We start from the raw sequence: 21,527 nt of genomic DNA on the forward strand, positions 1-21,527 counted from the left end.
AGAACTTCAGAATGGCAAACTAAAAATATTTCATCGGATTTTAAGGTTATAATAACACCAGCTTATAAGAAGGAAAACAAAAATTATTTTTTAAAAAAATATAGGCCAATCACTCTCCTATCGGTTTTTTGAAAATATTAGACAGAAACTGATAAATACACTGGTGTTCAAACACCTAACGACGAACTCCCTTTCTGAAGAGTACAACGAAAAATCCAGACGAATCAGCTTGTGGCAAGTTATAATTTACGATTTCGAGTAGAAAGCGTAAATTATAACTCTTTACATTCAAATTTTCGAATCGCGCACAAAGGGGTCACGTGGTAGCACTCAACAGGATAAAAAAACAAAACGCTGCGCTAAGTAAATTGCGTTTAAGGAAGCTGTTTTCGTGAAGGAACAAAGTTGCAAACTTGGATGTCTTGTAATGTCTCAGACATCATGTAGATGATTTCAACGCGAGGAAGAATTATTGGAAAGTTTAAAGAAGGCCGCAGAATTACTGATATTGCCAGAGAGTTTGGAATCTCAGAATCTCATATAGCGTTGTATCCAGGGTCTGGGCATCGTTTCAAATCAATGAAATGTGTTCCAGATGTTTGCTAAGAGATCCTCCTCACTCTACAACGGAGCATGAAGACAGATTTTTGGCTATAACAGCAAAAGGTAATCGACGTACCACGGCAGGTCAGCTTGCAAGTTGGTTCCATTCGAGCACAGGTCCTCGGATATCTCGACAAACTGTGGCAAGACCTCTGCAACAAGTAGGCCTAAACGTCCGAAGGCCTTTAGTCTGCATCCCTTTATCCACGGCTCATCGTAGAGCACGTTTTCAGTGGCCTTGTATCCATAAACAGTCTCTAATGTATTCTTTACAGATGAGGGTCATTTTAGTCTTTCCTCCTATTCTAGACGACACTTGATCTAGCGCGAAAGTATTAGTGCTTACCATCGCCAGAATGTTCTTGAAAGGGGGAGATAGGGCGGTGCTGAGATCACGGTGTGGGGAGGCATTACGCTTAATGGACGCATCGATTACAAGTGCTGGAAAAAGGTACTATGACTGGTGAACGATATTGCAACGAAGTTCTTCACCGTCATGTTCGAGTGTTCCGTGGTGCTGTAGGCGAACAATTCTTTATGGATGACAATACCACACAACATCGTACATGAGCAGTGGAAATACTTTTAGAGACCGGGGATATTAATCGAATCGAGTGGCCAACAAGCTCCCCAGATCTCAATCCCATAGAACATGTCTGGGACACAATTGGGAGACGCATTACTGCTCGAAATTACTCTCCAGAAAACAAACAAGGCCTTGCTCTGAAGGAGGAGGATTGGACCAGTTTACCTCAGGAACTCCTGAATCACTCGGTGCTAATCATGGTACGAAGTTGTGAAAGCTACATCACACTTCAGAGTGGACATATTCCATACTGAAACGTCTCTCTGCATAGTTTTCTGTAAGAACTATACATTAATTCTTTAACTACGTTCTTTGGAAATTTGTAACTTTTGCCAAAAACGTATTGCAATTTAATTTGTACGAAATGTATAACACATTTTTATGTAATATAATTTATTAGTATGCTGGCAATAAATTCATGTCCACATTTGGCTGTAGTCGTGAAAACTTTTTCATATACAAGTAAAAATGTTGTGTCTTTAGCTTTTGGACACCAGTGTATTAGACTAATGAAATATCTGGGAGGGAAAAAACGTTTTAAAGAATCGGTTGAGTTTATGCAAAACAAATAATACATAACATGTTTTTTTTTCTGAACTTTACAAATCTGTTTATACCTCTAGATCAGTGCTTCCCAAACTTTTGGATGTCAGGGCCCCCTTTGCAAAAATTAAAATATTTCACGGCCCTCCCTCAAAAAAAAATCGTAATAGAGACATATATTATTATAATATTTATTGTAGTTATATTCAATACAAAACATACACAGCGAATATTGCAACAATCAAATGCATATATTACATTTTTTGCCTCTTACCGTTTGGTTCTGAAGACGATGCGGGCTGTTCTGGTAAAATATGAAATACTGTCCTTTTTTTTTGAGTCTGTTTCTGCTTCTTCTGATTGTTCGCGGGATTTTTTTTAATATTTTTTTATTTTTTTTTTATCAGCCACTTATCCATCTCAGGGTTAAATTTTTTAACGTAGAATAGATCAAATAATAGCACCACTTACCCATACTGGCACACCACAGACTAACAACATGAAATTAGTGAATATTACCTGAATAAGGGAATCCCCGTCTTTTAGCAATAAAAGTTCTTAATTTTAACACATTAGACCAAATATGAACAATTTAAGACCAACCTTAATTATTAGAATATATGTAAAAAGCTTCTGTGATGAACTTAAACGCAAACTAAAATTAACGCACGCTTTCGATGATGACACCGCATTAATTTTCACTTTGGTCACAGTTTGGGGGAGGGGGAATACAAATTTATGGTAAATAAATGGTGATCAGTTGGATCCAGTTAAATAAATTTGTTCTAAATGTCACAAAAACAAAATATGTAACTTGTGAAATATATTTATGTAAACGAACTTTTCCACTCAAATATTTTTTCAAGAATAGAATAGTGTATAGCAAATTCACAGTGCAATTCCGTGGAAAGAAGAACTTAGCATCATAGCTTATGTAGGATAGCATTAAAAATTGATTATTACAATCAATTTAAATCCGTAAGTTGGAGAAAAAGTTGGACGGCATTAAAAATTGATTATTACAATCAATTTAAATCCGTAAGTTGAATAACATAAAAAACACGTCAGTGATATCATTAAGAGAGTATGGATTACATTAAGTAGACATTACTAGTTGTATATAAACTTAAAATATTTTTAAAAATGTTATATTCTGTATGTATTCAGAGTAACACATAATAACACTTATTGAATGTTTAGCACTAAGAGTGAGTAGTGTTTGCTTGACGCGTTGTTGCTTTATGTGGTTTAATATAATATAATATAATAAACCGAATAAATATAATAAGCCTGTACACATCTAAGATGTACTATATTTAATGTGATATGTTGTATATTGCAATATTCTTGTATTTATTTATAGTAATGATATGTATTATTTTATTATTGACCTGAAGGTAGGAGTTTGGAGTTTCAGTGTAATAGGAACAGTAAGACAGATTCCTCTCCAGTTTGGGATTTAATTAAAGTTTAAAATTTAAAGTTTACATTAAAAAAAAGAAGTTGCATGGAAAAACATCATTAAATCACATTAAATATAGTACATCTTAGATGTGTACAGGCTTATTATATTTATTCGGTTTATTATATTATATTATATTAAACCACATAAAGCAACAACGCGTCAAGCAAACACTACTCACTTGCTTAGTGCTAAACATTCAATAAGAGACAATTTCAGGTATAAGACACGAAATCAACCCAAATCCATGCAAGAATTTACTTAAATAATATTTATTCTTCTACAGAAGTGAAGACAATTTAATCGGAATAATTGTTTAAATAAATCGATTCTGATCAAGTTTCGAGTATACTGGATAAGTATTCGAGGTTCTTGTCTTATGTGTAAATATAAATGACATTATTTAGCTATTCTAGGCTTATTTTGTTCCAAAACTAAACGAGCCTCGAACTTGTTTAGAAAAAGAAATATAACGCACTTATTTTCTATATGTTATATACCAGGGTTTCCCAAATTGTGTTCCGTGGAACGTGAATAAGGGTTCCGTGATGTCAGTGACCAAGCCGTGTATTTTTAAACATGGAAGTAATTCGGGAAAGGGAATACCGCTGTTTATGACTGGTCGTAAAAATTGCCTGTAAGCCGATTACAACAATGGGCGGCGTATCCTCTGTTTTCAAAACTGAACGAAATAACATCTGTGTTCCAAATGTTAGTGACAAATCAGCAAGGAAGTATAAAGAAATTTTTACACTGAAATTAAAGATCATGATAGTCTGTATCCGGTTCTCAAATCTAGTAATACTGAATACTTTCTTCGCAAGTTCGTATTGTAGGGTGAAAGTGCTTGTTTCGAAATCGTAGTGCTGATTTTTTTTAGTAATAGGCCTACAGATTTAAATTTTAATATGAATAAGAGACAAGGGACTTTGTTTAATTTTGGCATTAAGAAATCTTATTGAAGGTGTTTGTGACGCAACAGATAGTGATTCATCCACCTCCAGCCTACATAGCGATCTCCAGGATGTACAAAAGGAGGGGAAAACTACGAGCACACAGGAGAAAAAGTCTGCATTCACTCATAAGTACTTATAATAATATTATAAAATTTTGGTGATCAGAATGGATTATGTCAATGAAAATCAGCACAAATTAATTTAATGATGTTGGCCTGAGGAAACTACAGTATGCTACAAGATTTCATTAGTCCAGTGATTGATAACTGATTTACATGTAATTTTATATTTGTCAACATGTCACACCGTATACATAAGTGCACTAATACACTTTATGATTATGCCATAATTAATTATTAATACATTACAAAATAGCCAAGGTGTTCCGTGAAATTTCAGGATTTGTGAAGTGTTCCGTCGTAGGAAAAATCTGGGAAACGCTGTTATATACAATGATAATGTATGCAACTATCTGTAACGTTATGCATTTTAGAATGAGTTTTAGAAAGAGGAAACCAGACAAAACCGCTTTTTTGTTTGTTTGTTTTTGAAAGACAAACCGGGATAAGAAGGTGATATATTTTATTTTCTTAATAAAAACTGAATTCCTTTTGTAAGTCTTTATGAAATTTACTTTTCTTTTAGAAGCCATCTCGTGCATGGAGAAAAATTGGAAAATTATTGCCATTTATCATAAAACTCACAGTTATCACCTAGAAGGGGAAAAAAATTTTTTTTTTTTCAATCTGATGTTTCGGTTCGCAGAATGTCACACATAACATGGATAATAGAATCCCTTCTAGAAATAAATAAATAAACTGACATTTCTGTGAATAGTAATAGAATGGTCAAAAACCGGAAAAAACTGGTATGTCTCGGGATATAGGGAGAAATGGTCCTAAACCGGTACTGTCCCTGTCAAATCATGGCATATGATCTTAACTATGAGACCAATGTAACATGTCTCTTAACTGAGTATATTGCATTCTTCAGACCGGTTTGCCTATTTTACGGGGATGATAAACCCATTCATCTCCGTACGAGACCCTAGTATGAGCTATTGCTCTTGGGTTACACACACACACACACACAGTAGCGAACAAATTAATCCGAACACTCACATTGTAAAGAAAAATTTTAATTTCGCAAGAAAATAAGGGCAAAAATTAAACTCCAACTTTACCTAATAATTTATATGTGCTCCTCTGTTTATAATAAGTTCATTAATTAGCTTACATATTAATTTGCTTACGAATTAATTCGCGGACTCTACCAACGTAGAACACATTTTTCTTATTTCTGCATCTCGAAGCTATACTTTTATAATGGATTTTATCCTTGGTATCACAATTTAATTTTCCAAGTCTCTTTTTCACTATAGCCCACAAATTTTCTATTGGGTTAATGTCAAGAGACTTACCTGGCCACTGAAGCAAATGGATGTTGTAATGTTTGGAACTTGTTCACTTTTTTTAAAGTGTGGCATGGAGCGAGATTGTGATTGAAGATGAGTTCTTTGTCTTTCTGGATATGTGGGACCATTCTTTTTTCCCATTTTTTTTTATGTATTTTTATATATTTTATGTCACTTTTCATTATATCGTCAACAGGCACAAATGATCCTGGACCGTCATGTACAAAACAACTCCAGAACACATCTTTTTAGTTAGGTGTTTAGGACTTTGCTGAAGGGGGGGGGGGGTCAAGAGAAGTTTTCTTAGCCGCTGATTTGAGAACATAGGGTACTTGCTGTCCTTGAACAAAAAAAAAATGGCTCTCATCTGAAAATATGACCTTATTCCACTTCTCAACAGGCCACTCTTTGTACAATTTGGCACACTAGAGCTTTTTTTTTATTACATAGTAAATATGTAATAAAAAAAATATTTTTATTACATATTTTGTCAACATTTGTTTCTTTTTTGGTCTGTGGGTAGTCCTCCCTGCTTCCACTAATCTTCGACGTACTATTATGTTAGAAACATTAATCCCACTAGCTGCCAAGTCTCTATTTAAGTCTATAGCAGACAATCTTTGATTCATTTTTCTTTTCCTAACTACTAAACGATCTTGAGTAAGTGTAGTTTTCCTTTTCCGCCACATTTTCTTTTTCTGTCAGGAGAAAAGGTACCTGTCTTCCTAAACATCTTTGAAATCGCATTAACAGTACTCAAACTAACACCACACTTATGTGTGGTGTTAGTTTGATACTTACTTTGTTAGTCAGGTACTGTTAATGCGATGTTAGTGGTCTTTGAGTCATAGATGTGTCCTAATAAAGAGTACCTACTTTTGAACGCTTTCTTGGAGATGTATCGATCTCCTAGCTACACGAAGTGAACAAAATACTACGAATGTCAACTTCTTTACACTATTAAAACCAACACTATAATAAACATCGTAGAGAAGCACTCAACCAAAATAGTGAAATAAAACCAAAACCAAAATTATTGTGACCTGAAACCAAAACCAAAAACAGACCTTGTAAACCACATTAGATTATGGCGCGTTTTGACTGCGTGCAGGAGAACGTATATTTTAGAACTAAAAATAGTCCTGGCGTTATATCCAGTCAGTTATGTGTGTTAACCTTTGATGCGGGATAAACCTATTTTGTAATTAATGTAATTAATTGGAGGATAATTAATTGCAGGAATTACCTATTCTGCAATGGTTGAAAATTTAGTTATTTAAACATTTGGTTATTTTGAATTACGTCCGAAGTGACTAAGACTATAAGGTAATGTATTATTATGTCTGTTAACTGCATGTCTGGTTGCGATTCGGTTGTTTTAGTGCCAAACAGCCGCCAGAAAAGAGGAAAAATCCTAACGTCCTAGTGGTGAAACTCTGCTTCCTCCATATCAGACCTCCAATTTAGAGAATTCTCATTAGAGTAAAATCGAAATTTCTCTATTGACTAAAATTGTGACAATGCCCAGGTTCAGTGAACGATGATGACGGAAAATGGAATATATGTTCTATGAATTAATTCATCCAGAGTGATTGGTATTACTGTTTGTAATTACAGCCGAAGCAACTAAGGCGAAAAGTGTATTACGAGTATGTTAAACCGCGTGCGTTCTTCTGTCGGGTTAGCCTGTTTTCCCAGGATGTAAAACTAGAATTTCTGCGAGAAGAAACCCAGAATAAATGCACTCTCCTTCCATTTAGACAGGAAAAAAAGTACTAAGACATAAAATAGGAATATAATCAAATTGTATAAACAGTTATTTTAAGAAGCCTTATTCGGCCATTAGTTACACTGGAACGATCTGATTATGCTACACCAGAAATGACTTCAGAGAAACTTAAGAGGATAATAACCATGTATAATCAGTATTACAAGAAACCTCCAGGGAGTTAGAGACACATCAAGGGAGTTTATATATCACTCACACAACTTGTCATACCTTCTCTTGAAATCATTCTACACTATCTGCACTCACCACTTCCAAAAGCCAAGCCATTCCAAATATATACCACTTTAAGAGAAAAATCTATCTCGCCCCTTTCTTGATTGCATTCATTCGAACATTCTGTGGATCCCCCTCTCGTCCTTTCCCCGCCCTCCATATTCCATCGACTCGTATCGTAGATGGCCGTTTTAGAAGTTTGTACTTCTCAGCCCCTCCTTATTCTGTTTGCTAGTGTCTGCAGTCCATAGGTTCTCGATTTGTCTTCAAAATCTAAATCCACAGTCCCGAATCATTTTAACATTCTCCTTCACACCTTCTTCACTGCATCTACATCACCTCAGAACCAGGAGACCAGGATCTACGCATGATAGTGCAGATAAGATGTCCAAGCCTAGTAAAGAGGCAAACTGACTTCCTTATCCTTATATGTCAATGTTTGTTTCAACAGTGTTTTAGTGTTCACAAGTTCCGTGAACACCTGCGAGAACTAGACCAAATAATTAGACCACGATAATATACGAGCACAGTGAGCCAGTACTGCAGCCATTAACAGTTGAGTGATATGATAGTGACCGTATCATCTCACCAGTCGGGAAGAGAATCTATGACATATAGTTTTTTTTTTTTTTTTTTTTTTGCACAATATAACGAAAGAGATGTGCATTTGGCACACTCGCCAAACTTGAGTTACTAATTGTAAACACAGTCATACATAGACCCCCATATATATTTAATTTACAATCTTGAGTACATTTTCAGTAAACCATATCATGTCGTGAGGAAAGGCCTTTCTTAGTTTCTCAACATTAAACATCTTATACTAGTCTGTCAGCATTTCTGCTGCTTAGAGAATAATATAGTATACTCTAAAATAAATCTTTATTGATCTGTGATGTCTTTCGGTTGTGTATTCACGAATTGGTTATACATACATATCCGTCTAACTGCTTTGCGATTTTCATTTAATCTAGCATGAAAAAAAAAAGGCTGAAAAATGCATCTTATTATACGACTGAACCTAAGTTTCTTTGAGGTAGCGCGTGAAGAAAACTTCTCTACAGAGGTTAAATATAGAATAAAAATATACTTGTATTCTTTGACATGAAAGAGGATATTCAAGAAAAACCCATCTTAAGAATTGGCACGCTGCCTTTAGGAAACTAAGATTGAAAAGATAAAGTGACTAAACCGAAGATTTCAAGTAATTATTACGTTTAGTTTAAATCTAAAAAATAAAGTAATTAACCTTGAACGCACATACGATTTCTGAAATAATAGTACTCACACATTCTCTTCTGCTTTCTTCTGGAACAGATACAGCATGCTAAAGTTGGGGTGAAATCTGAAGTGCGTAGCCATCGTTATTTGAACTTTCTTGAACATTTCTTAATGAAAACGATAGAAATTACAAGATGCTATAGTGAAGACAGTTTTAGACAAGGTGATCTCTAATAGTTAAAACTAATAAAATTAAGATAAAATCTAATACAAAAGCATCAGTATGGAATACAACAAAGAATAGGAAAGTATGTGAGAGGGAATTAAATTATTAAACAATGTAGATGTATGGGAGAGGAAAAGTAAGCCAACATGAATTTATTGTATTAAGATAAAAATGGTCTACGAATTCGATATGGAAACGAATCTAAGTTATTGACACGATATGAATGACACAGTATTTCTTACTGGTTAGAGAGAAAACTGTAATTTTTATAGCTAATTCAGTGATCGTTATTCGTGTGAGTTAGTTTGTAATTCCAACAGTCTGTGCACATCTCGTTAGTAGTATAGTTACACTGCAAACTCATTACTTCCCTTCCTCGTAATTTTTCCAGTAAAAAAGCATTTCTCAAAAACTAACTTCCTTTCGTCATCATATTTCCACTAAGCAAGTTTCTCCACAAGTATTTCACAGAATCTACCACTTTTTTAGCCTTCATTGGCGGTAGCGAAAATTTCCCCCTGCGTGGAAAGATCTGAGTTCGAATTCCGTCTGGACGCAAAGAACGTTTATGATGGCTTTTCACTGATCTCATACGGAGGTGGCTATGCTTCTCCCCCAGGAACTGTTTTTTTTTTTATCCAACAAACAAGCAATTATCTTACATAATACAGTGGTCTCCTAAACTTAGTTGCTACAGCTATAACTCTAAAATAATAATAACAGCGATAGCTGTGTGTTTAAGATAGATATCAAACATTTTATGTTTCCTTTCCAGCCATTGGTCGACTCATGGTACTAGTATTTTCTTATTAAATGACACCTTTTGTCTTACAGCAGGCTAACATTGGTTCATATTGTAATATCTAATGTATGTATTCATACGATATTTCCATACTATAACCGACAGACTATACCTGGCTGTAGAAGACGTTTAAACTGATACCACAGTGAATGGAATGGGAGATAGAACTGGTTATAATTATATGCAGCTCTATTTCCAATGGAAATTAAAACAAGATTGAACAGAAATTACCATCCAACCCACTTATTCAAAAAGTTTGGAGAGCATCTTTTTAGGCCATTCCTGTGTATACCGGAAAGATTGAAGTACTGTTATTCAAACATGCTCTACCGCCATCTGTCGTCAACAGACAAAATTATTTCCATCGGACATCCTGATGGACACAGACCGGTGCATTTATTTGCTACTTCAAGCATTCATCCAAGGTAATAATGTATTCAGATCACATGTTTTTGTGTACTAGCTGTAACTAGTAAAAGTCTTTCATTATTCATTGTAACACATGGAAATGGATTCTAGAAATGTCAGGCAGTCGAGCAGTCATGATGGATGGTGTACTCTCTCTCTCTCTCTCTCTCTCTCTCCACCCTGCCTCACGTCTGCACATTTTAAAAAAAAAGTGAGTGTGCTTTCTTAAGTGTTTCAAAAAATACTTCAGATCAGAAAAAGATAATAGAAGCAAGGTCAAGGTATAATCACAAAAAGAATGTGAACAAAATATATGAGAATTTATGCAGGAAAGTGCAAAAAAAAAGCGTAAGACAAAGATAAAAATGGCGTTCTCACTGTTGAAACGTAGCTAAATCTGATTAATCTCATTTTAATTAAAGAGAAGAGAAGTTCATCATCAGTGATATAGCAAGGAAGAAAAACGTGATCTGGGATTAAGGTATGCAATATCTTGAATATCTAAAATATTGTAAAGATTTTTTATACAAATCCCAACCAAGAAAGGCTATAATATCCATACTCGCAGTGAAATTCGAACCAAGTTGGTTCGAATTTCACTTGGTTGGTTGGTTGGTTGGAGATCGAAGACGTTATTTACTCGGCCAACCAGGCCGGTAGAATAAGGAAGTGCACTATGTATAAAACTATTAATTTTTTGTTTGTTTGTTTGTTTCTCGGATGCCACCTGTCTCTACGGACATGATGAGAGGTACGAGTAAAATTATTTAATACATATCCAGTCTGTAATTCTAAAACTCTATTAAACTGCTGAAGTAAGGTTTGTTATGATTCTTCGTTTACTCCCAGTTCTGCTTTAATCAAACTTTTTTAGTCTTCTTTTGGTTAACAGACAAGCAACAAACACGTGCATTCCATCCATAATATCTTTATATTAATTTTAATAAAAAAAAAGGAATCTGCTAATTAAAAACAGATCATCCTGTTTAGAGAATTACGAATTACCACATATCGGTTGTTTTAATGCAAACGTCAAAAGGTACTTAGGTAAGGTACGACTTGATGACTTGATATATACATCAAAAGGCCTGTTTTTATCTTCCATTTATAAAAGGTTAATAAAAACATTTATTTACTTTCGACGCAGAACGATGATCGCTATCGTTAGTACACCTGTTCCAAATCTTTCTTTAGAGCACAATGATTAACAATTCGTCTTAAGTCGTTTCCTTTTGATCTGAATGTTTCCTTCCCAGTTTGTGTTAAAGTGGTTATAATGGTTAGTACGTAGTTCTTTATAATAAATATTTATTTATTATACATAATTTAATAAATAATAATAAACTATCCCAATTTAATTGCGTAATACTGTACAACCACAATATTATAAAGAAAAAATATTATATCTGAGTTGTACAAATATGAAAAAAGGAGAGGAATGCATAAAACATAAAAATCTCTGCACTAAAAGGGGAAAAATCATTAAATTTAGTATTTTCCCTGTTGGGTTTTCTCATATCACTTCAATATTAAGGTTAGTATTGAAAAAAATAAATAAAAACTGGAATATCCAAATGTTTTCTGTTACATTATAAGGGCAAGGAAAGTTTTAACTTTCTTTGTTACCGTATTGCCCTATGGTGCCTCTCCCTCTCACTGCTGAGAAAGGCCTCCCCCCTCCCCTTTATTGGTGAGGAAGGTTTGTTATACCTCTCCCGCGGTGGATCTCAGTCGATCTTGAGAGGATGACAAAAGCTATGACAAGCATCTAGCTCGGGATTCGAACCAGCAGTCTTTTGGGTGTAGAGCTGATACGCTAACCAGTAGGTCAACCAGGGCGGCGCACTACATTGTATCATATACTGTAGGAATACCTCATTTCTGGGGCCTCAAATTACAATATTCCAGGAAAATGGGAAGAAGAAGATAAAATTATATACTATCCCAAATCCGTAACCTGAATTAAGTACTAAATGCCTTTGGACTTGTCAATGTGTTGATATTTTTACGTTCTGATTCTTTCTTTCTTTCTTAAATTTCTTTGTCTTTATTGATATGATCGTCGGTAAATAAAGTGAAACCAAAGTCAAAAACACAAAATGATTCGTGTGGAAACTGAAGGTGTAAGAACCTAAAGCAAGAGTAATTTAAACAGTTCATTAAACACAACATGTTAACAATATAATTGCAAACAGATAAGAAGTAAGTTTCTTATTCGAAGTAAAAGGAGAGAGAGAGAGAGAGAGAGAAAAAATTGTGTCAAGCAGTTTGACTTCCGGTTATATCTAAGCATCATTTTTCTATTGCAGAGGTAATGAAGAACAGTATCGATGATATTGTGAGTAATATCTTAAATATCGAATAATGAAAAAAAATATTTCATTAAATGGAGCGGGTTTTCCTACATGAGTGTCAAATAACATTTATTAAATTAAGTTTGCCATAAAATGACATAAGCAATCCTATTACTTATAATAAATCACTCAGTATCAATATACTTTGAAATTAATCTTACCAGTGTATCATGATACATTGTATATATGTGTGTGTGTGTGGTTTTCGTACATCCAACAGGCGCTCATCAATATTATATAATTTCGAATATCAAACGCGCCTAAAAACAAATCTAAATATAGTTATCTGTTGAATAAAATATTTATTATGCACAAAATGTCACGATATATTTTGATAAAAATATCAAGATATAAAGATATGTCTTAGTTTAAAGTGCTGTTTGCAGTAAGCCTTATTATTGAACTTCTCTCACTCATACTATAAATGATATACGAAATGATCACACGAAGTATTGCAGTATAGCAGACTATGATATTTAGCTGTTATTTCAGTCATTTAAATGTGCTGAGTAAAAATTCATTTTCTAAACTTATTTACAACAGATCTTTAATAACACCGACTGACTTCTTTATTTTATTCTTAAATTAACACTTCTCCCCTTAAAACTAAATTTTTGCTGTGAATGGTCAGCAGATTGCAAGTCGCTAAGCACGTTTAACTCAAATGTTGTGCCTTATTTGGCTCTTAATTTACTCACATTATTTGATCTGAGTAAAAGGTATCAAATTTTAAGCCAGAAGGCCTTATTTGTCCAAGTGTCTTTGATTAATTATCTGTATAATGATAATGTGTATATTATACAGATTTATACAGATTACTTCCCTTTAGTAGTCTCCAAAGAAATCATAGCATTGATTTAGTACATTATTTATAAAGATAGTTTACGAATTAGTTACAAATTAATTTAATGATATAAGGTTAAATGAATTTAGTCATATATTATCGTTATGCTAAGAAACATTTCAGGATTAATATAAATTCCACGGGAATTGAAAGTTCTAGTTATAACGGTCAATAAATAAAATATATCGGCAGATTTTACTGAAATTTTATGAATCATATTTCACTGAAAATTAAGTTCTGTAACATATATGAAATAGGAACTTAAAATCTGGTATGTCCATCGATGTTTCTTATTTTTACTGTATTCTAAGTAGACGTCCGAAGAGCTTACTATGGGAAATTTGTCATTTACGATATACAAACTTGCAATGTACACATTTACGAACTTGCAATGTACACAACGAAATCAATGCAGTCTACTGCAACACAGACCCATCGACAGAAAATTTGTTAACCTACTTGTTTTTAGATTTGTAAGAAAAAGGTAGCTGAAAAGAATAGAAGAATTGGAAAGCAGTTATTTTTTATTAATTGTATTGCCATAAAAACTTAAAAAGAACGTCTAATACTTGTCATATTATACTAATGTTTTCCAGCAAAATATATTACTAATTGTGTTTCTAAGACAATATGACACAACGACATAAGGGAGAAAGAGCCTATAAGAGAGAGAGTGTTTCGAGAAATTAACTGTCAGAAATTTTAATGTCTGTCACGCATGCACCCACACATACACACACACACAAGAGAGAGAGAGCTAAGCATAGTGATCAAGCAGTATGGTTTGGTCATGTAGTGTTCTTCTTCTTCTTTGGTGCATCAATCCGAAAATTGATAAATATAGCAGCACATCACAACATCCTGTAACAGCGAGGAAAACCATGAGCCACGCATTTTATGTCAGTCGTGTGTTCTTAGGCCAATTTGTCTGCTTGGAAAAAAAAAATTATAACATCAGCGTATAATACCAGCTAATTCAGGCCAAAAAAACGCAAAAATCCTTTTATATAAGGCTTTTCGCGTACTAAACGAAATCCGAAACTAGATCTTTCCAACAAAAAGAATTTGTGTCGCCGAAATGCTTGCGGAGGCGCTATTAAAAAGTGTATCATAATAGTTAACGGTATCCGGATAGTTCATCGAAAAGGCAATTCATCGAAAGAACATTCATCGAAAAGGCAATTCATCGAATGAACAATTCATCGAACGACAATTCTTCAAAAATGCAATTCATCGAAAAAACAGTTCACCGAAAATTTAAAATTTTCGAAAATGTTATGAGAAAATTGATATATTTAGAACAAAACCTGAACCGTGAATAAGGAGATTACAATGCTACTTTCATAGGGAAAAATTATAGAGCAATATGGTTTTTATCTTTCTTGTCCGATAACTGTTTCATGTCTGTTCATGGGATTGATTTGCCTGTTTCCGGAAAAAAAGCTCAGCCATCTCCGTATTATGCCTGCTAACTTACCTTTAGCAGAACAGGACTGATGAAAATTAAGCGTAAATGGGATCCAACTACCCAGGTCTTGCTAACGGCTTCGTTTTTACCGACTGAACTGCGCAGGCTCCATTCTTATTATTGTTGCTAGTAGTAATATGCGACTTCAGTACAGCAATTATTAATGGATGAATTTTACTCAAATTCGCTATTTGCAACTTTTACAAGGAAATGTCGAACCGTTCCAGTTTTCAGCTCAGCTATATTCGGGGAGACAAAGAAATAACGTGTCCAAATTATGTACTATATTACAAAAACTCTATGACTTAAATGACTTAGTAGAAATGGTTGGTACAAGAAGCTGTCTGCATGGTTCAGTTTTTGTTCTAAATGGATTACTTTTACCATAACATTATCGAAAATTTAAAATTTTCGGTGAATTGTTTTTCGATGAATTGCATTTTCGACGAATTGTCTTTCGATGAATTTTTCATTCGATGAATTGCCTTTTCGATGAATTTTCCTGTAACCTAGTTAACACATCGGATTCATATGACATTGTATTCGTGAAGTGAATGATGCCTCTACTCAAATGAGAAAATCAAATTAGGTTAAGCCACGAGATAGATTGCTTACATCTCTAATCTATAACATGGGGGGGGGGGGGAACAGTAGGTCTCGAGTGTGTGGACAAGGGCATAATTTTAATCAGGTATACATATAATTTTCTTACTGTTTATATTAGTAATCGAAAAATATTTATACAGTGTTTAGAGAAAGTCTATAAAAATCTCTACTTTTTTTATTTTCATTTTCAGATTAACATCCTTAGAAGTTCGCTCATAGTAAAAACAGAAGAAATAACAATCTAATGTTGTAATTCTTTGTTCTACCACATACTACATCATAACGATTATGCATTTTAGAGAGCATAATATAAATGACTTGCAGCTAGACCGGTTCCATGTCTATAAGTCATCCACTATCAAGCGAAAGAAAAAAATATTTTTTAAGGTGCAACTACTGACGCCCGTACAATCCGATGACCATTACCTAACCTATCACCTGGCGTTCACCCAAAGACCGAGTGTAAATGAGGTAAGTAAAACTTTCTCCTTTCAAATAAGGGAAAAAAAATCGATTCGTCATGTACTTTCATGATTGTACGTAATGAAATTTTATTAGAAAAGTTATCAAACCATTACTTCTGGTTGTCGTTTTGTCATATAAAACATAAATGATTGTTGTTCTTGTTTTTTTTTTTTATCTTCTAGTAATATTTACGACGTCACTCTACGGATATCACGATTGCAACTAGTTTTTATAGATTGTGTCAATGTAGTATGAATTTATATTTGATATGCTGTATAATGTAGTTGTTAAAGCAAACGATGCGCATGTGTCAGAAATTCACACTGGAAAGCAACTGACAGCAGGGCTATGAAGATGACAGTTGCGACAAATTCAATTACAGTGGGATGTAATTGAAAATGACGGGAAAGGAGGGGGAGGGAATAAGTAAGGCGGTGCGGGCTTCTTTCTCTCTCGATTTCCATTATCTCGCTTTTTGAAGAAAACGAGGGAGGAAAAAATGTCATTCTCTCTGTCTCTGTGTGGGGGGGAGGGGGGGAGAGTGAGAGAAGGAAAAAAACGATGGGAAATCTACATGTAAAGAAAAACGAAACAATAGTTTTTTATGCAAAGAGCTAATAATATATTCACACTTTGTATATATCAAAAAAAGGAGTGAATAATACATTCCTAAGAATGTTTACTTCTTTATATAGCACTTGCTTTTCATTTTGCACAATAAGAAGATAAAACATGGTGAGCAGCGTGTGCCAGAGAAGAAGAGCGAATGAGAAAGAGAGAAGAATTTTTAGAAGTACGTGAATATCACATTCGATATACCATAATTGAACCAGATACGCAGTGTTTCGTGGAAAGAGCTTGCATGGAAGCGAACCTTTAAACTGGATCAATTGCACACTGCATGCTACAGATTGCCTCCGAGCTTTTGTCCTTTAGTAGCCTTGGTGGAAAGGACGTAAGAGACGCTTCGTTCTTCTGACAACAGCTACCGCTGCCGCCTCTCCGGACACCGTCCGCAGTTCACGTACATTAAATATGGCGGCCTGTCGCCTCGGAAAAAGGTGGATAATTAGTGGCAGATGCGGAGAGAGAGAAAGAGAGAAGGGAAAGGGGAAAAAGTGGAGGGGGCTATTCCACACTAACCTGCTTTTCTCGGTGTTTTTAAGGACCGCCCTGACGAGTTTGGTGGCGGGTTTTTGAACGCGAATAGCAAGACCCGTTTATCTGGTTTAGCTGCCGACAGAGAAATGTGCTGAGGTCATAATGCGAGCGACAACCAGTTTATCGGGATGGGCGTTACCGTCTCTTGCGCTACTGCAACGCTAAGGTGGGTTTTGTTCCAGGGTAGTCGGGTGAATTCGATGTTTTTTTTTTTTCAGACTACTTCTCTCTTTTTTTGAACAGGTAGGGAAATAAGCGACTAGAAACTAGTTTTTCTGCCCATCTACATACTTCAAATACTGGCTAATAAATCAATATAGGATCACTGGCAAATATACAGCAATTTGTACAAGCGTTCAGTTTCATCTGAATATTACACGAAAATACAACAAATCGCATCGCATCCCACAGTGAATGCTGCCTCGGATAGAAAGAGAGTGGAATAAAGAAATTTTCAGCTCTTTTTTACTCCGATAGATGAACAGAAAATATTATTTGTCTCCATGATGAAATAGTTTTCCGCTATAATCGATAGAGAAGGGGATGAAGAGCAATGGAAATTTATATTCTCTGAAGAGCGCTTCAGAGAATATAAATGCCGTCAACATTTGAGCGCAGGGAGATAATTTAACAAATAATAAATTCATCGAGATCAACAAATGAGAACTGAAATAAAGAATAAAACAAAAAAAAAGAATGTCTAAAACACTGACTGTCTTGTTACTTGAGTTTTCCTGAGACCCCCCCCCCCCCACCCTTAGTGTCGGTATGCATTCCTTTCTATTTTAAATAGTATCGCTTTTCTCCAATGCATGTGATATATGATATATGCATTATATTATAAACAAATTACATAATTAAGGCACAAGATCATTATTATAATCATTAGAATCATTTACAAGTATATGTGCACTGTATATCTCGAAGAAATTTGCATATGACAGAAAAAAAAAAAACTCGCCTAACAGAATAACTCGTACATAATCATAAATTTTATTGTATGAAATATCCATTTCTTCAAAATGAAAATGAAGTTTGCCTCTTTTTTTTAATTTTCTTTCTTTTTTTTCCTCATAATTTTGGATTTCCGAACACCTAAAGATTGTTTTGTTCAGCAATCAATCTAGAATCTCATTAATCAAAGGTTAGCTACTGCTTTCAGTGGTTATTTAAATACAGTGAAAGAATAAAAGGGAATAACTTTTGTTCTAACGTAAATGGTCATGGGAAAATATGAATGTTAATCTCAAGGCGAAAATATTGTGAACAACCAGCCAACAACTAGATTAACATCGTGCAAAGCACATAAATGTCTGCATTTGAAGAGACGACATTCACAGTCACATCACGCGATGCAAACATCATCCCTTATCTATTTCTGAATGTTTGATATGACCCGAAATCAGTGAAGTTCAGTGAAAAATGACAGTGTGTGAAACAATTCTGCTACTGAACTCCAAAAATGGGGGGAGTAATTAAAATCATTAGGTTAGATGTTTAACAATTCTTCTACCAGCCTGTACGCTGAATAAGTATAAAAAGCAGCATGATATCTTTTACGATAACTAACAATATAATTAAACTGCTATGTGATAAGATAACAATGCTAAGCTCTTAATAAATTATGTGTGTTGTCTGAAAATGCAAAATGATCGCATATTCTTTCGATTGAATTTCATCCACAATTTCATCGCATATTCTTTCCATTGAATCATTTGCCATCATAGTCCTTCTTAATTCATTTTTATCATATTGAGGTACCATACTATTTTCACTTTCTCACTCTTGCCTCTTCCAACAACTCTTTCATGTCCTCTCTCATACTGAACTTATCGCTAGTTAAGTCGTTAGTACCTACTACTACCATTACGATCTCGTTTATTTTTCTATTCTATTTTTGAATTGCTTGAGTTATATTTTTAATTTTTGCACCCTTAAAACTTGACGTTATAACCCATTCATCAATGGCATGTTTTATAACAGAGTCACTATACCAAATAACATCTTTCTTGATATGCGGGTGACTGATGTAGAAGTGATTGTTCAAATACTCACAGCCATTTTGCTAAAAGCTATCAATCTGGTATATAACACTGAACTCACCGCTATCTCTTCACCGTATATATATATCTCTCTCTATGTTCACTGGGCATCTACAGATGCAGTATGGTCACTCCGGTGGTCGGTGATGTGCCATACCAGGCCTCGCCATGTAGTCCTGTTGTTTGCTTTTCTGGCGCCCTCTCTGAAGATCAGCCACTCCACACACACACACACACACACACACACACACACACACACACACACACACACACACACACACACACACACACACACACCATCCATTCATCCATCTTATTGATGGTCTACCCCCTTCCTCTTTTTACAAGAACTTTACCTTCTATTACTGTTCTGAGAAGTCCCCCTTCCATCCTTTCTATGTGTCCAAAATATTTTAATACTTTTTACTGTCAATATCCTTAAGGAGCCTTAACGTTCTACTGATATTTTCTAACACCAATTCATTTTTATGCCTTTCAATATCATCTTAACAGCCTTCTGTAACACCACATCTCAAAAGCAGATATCCGTTTCTATCCATAAGTCGCTGTTGGAAAAACAACTGTATCCAAAATCCTCAACTTTGTTCCCATGGAGATAGATCCATCCTTCCAGATTTTAGACAGGTCTCTGTTGTTTTAGCTATTCGTGACCTTTTTCTGACGTCTTCTGAACAGCAATTCTTCACATTAATAATGGATCCCAGGTTTCTGACTTCCTAATTCTTTCTCCATTAAGATGCATTTGTTTCTCAAGAGCTTCTGTTTGTATTTCCTTTGAGAACCATAATCTTTGTCTTGCTAGGATTGAGTTGAAGTCCTCTGTTATTACTGATCTTGTTAACTTTGTCAAGAATTAGTCCTAGTTCTTCCATGTCATTACAAAGGAGTACTGTATCATCAGCATACCTCAGATTACTGATCAATCTACCTCCTATCTTAATTCCTGCCCTGAGCTCATTCAATGCTTCACGCGTGATGTCCTTCGTATATATACTAAACAAGTGAGGAGCAAGTAAACATCCTTGCCTAACTCCTTTTCCAACTTGAAGCTAGTCAGTCAATCCACCACATGTTCTTACGGTGGCTTCTTGCTCCCCTATACAAGTTGGCTATCAACGTGATAGTGTGTTGAGGGAAACCCATTCTTTTCATTACAGTATCACGTGCCCAATACAGTCAAAAGCTTTAGAGTAGTCTAAGAAACACATTACCATTCAGAGGGAGTCTGAATTCTTTATATTTTTCTATGATCTGTCTAAGGCAAAGGATCTGATCTCTGGTGCCCTTACCTTTCCTAAAACCTGCTTGTTCCTCGGGCATCTCTGCCTCAACTTTGGCCTCAATCCTAATTAGCATGATCTTCAATAAAATTTTCCTTGCATGAAATATTAAACTAATAGTTCTATAATTCTTGCACGCCTTCATATCACCTTTCTGTACTGATATGAAAACCGACTTCTTCCAGTCTCTAGGCCATGATCCTGTCTCCCATATCCTTGTAATCAATTTATGAATCACTCTTATCTCCCTCCGTCCCCTGTGGCCTTAATTAACTCTGCAGGGATTTCATCTGCACCTGGGGCCTTATTGCTGTTAAGCGGCTTAACTGCTCTTTCAACTTCATACCTAAGTGGAAGAGGTTCCAAATCAAAATTTTCCTGGTAGAAGGGCTCCACATTTTCTTTATCCACTCTGCTGTACAGTTTCTCACAGTATTCTTTCCATCTGTTTTTGATTTCCAGCTCTTCTGTTAGTAATGCTCCATTCCTGTCTTTTGATGGCATTCAATTTAAGCTTAAACTTGTGCTTTAAGTCGCGAACTAATAAAACATCCTTTTATAATTGTGCCTCCTCATCTGGAACTCTATTTCTTCACATTTATTAGTATAGAACTTTTCCTTGTCCTGCTTGATGGCTCTTCTGACATGTAATCTCTTGTATTCTTCAGTCCCTGTGTGTCTCTTTGTTATTTCCAACCGCCTTCTTTTGATTAGTTCCCATGTTGAATCTAATATTCATGGGTCTCTTGGTCTTCGTATTGAGCCGAGATACTTTTTCGCTGTATCCTGTATTATCACCTTGACTCCTTCCCAAAGCATTTCTGGTGAGTTCTCCCCATTGGTCTGGGGAGAACTCAAAAAAACATCCAACCGAGTTGATGTTTCTTCTGTGAATCCACTAGGAATTACTCTAACATCCAGTATAATGGGATGTGCCTGACCTGGAAGTTTTCGGAGTCTTAGTCTTACTTTGGCTCTTACTAGCAGATGGTCTGTACCACAATCTGTTCCAGGACAAGTATGCACATCAGAGATGCTTGTCTTCCACCGCTGGAGAGCCAGG

The 21,527-nt window shown here is 35.1% G+C and overlaps 1 long non-coding RNA gene across 1 annotated transcript in view; it reads left to right on the forward strand.

Moving 5' to 3' along the window:
- The window catches only part of LOC150108986 (uncharacterized), a 183,978-nt gene that overhangs the window by 47,986 nt on the left and 114,465 nt on the right, over positions 1-21,527 (forward strand). Inside the window, exon 2 of the long non-coding RNA XR_016549470.1 lies at positions 15,687-15,966. This is a non-coding gene — a long non-coding RNA (uncharacterized LOC150108986). The remainder of the gene's footprint in view (positions 1-15,686; positions 15,967-21,527) is intronic.

This window comes from Typopeltis vanoorti, chromosome 2 (genome assembly GCF_054136105.1).
Source record: "Typopeltis vanoorti isolate ZY-2024b chromosome 2, IOZ_Tvanoo_1.0, whole genome shotgun sequence".
Classification (NCBI taxonomy): domain Eukaryota; kingdom Metazoa; phylum Arthropoda; class Arachnida; order Uropygi; family Thelyphonidae; genus Typopeltis; species Typopeltis vanoorti.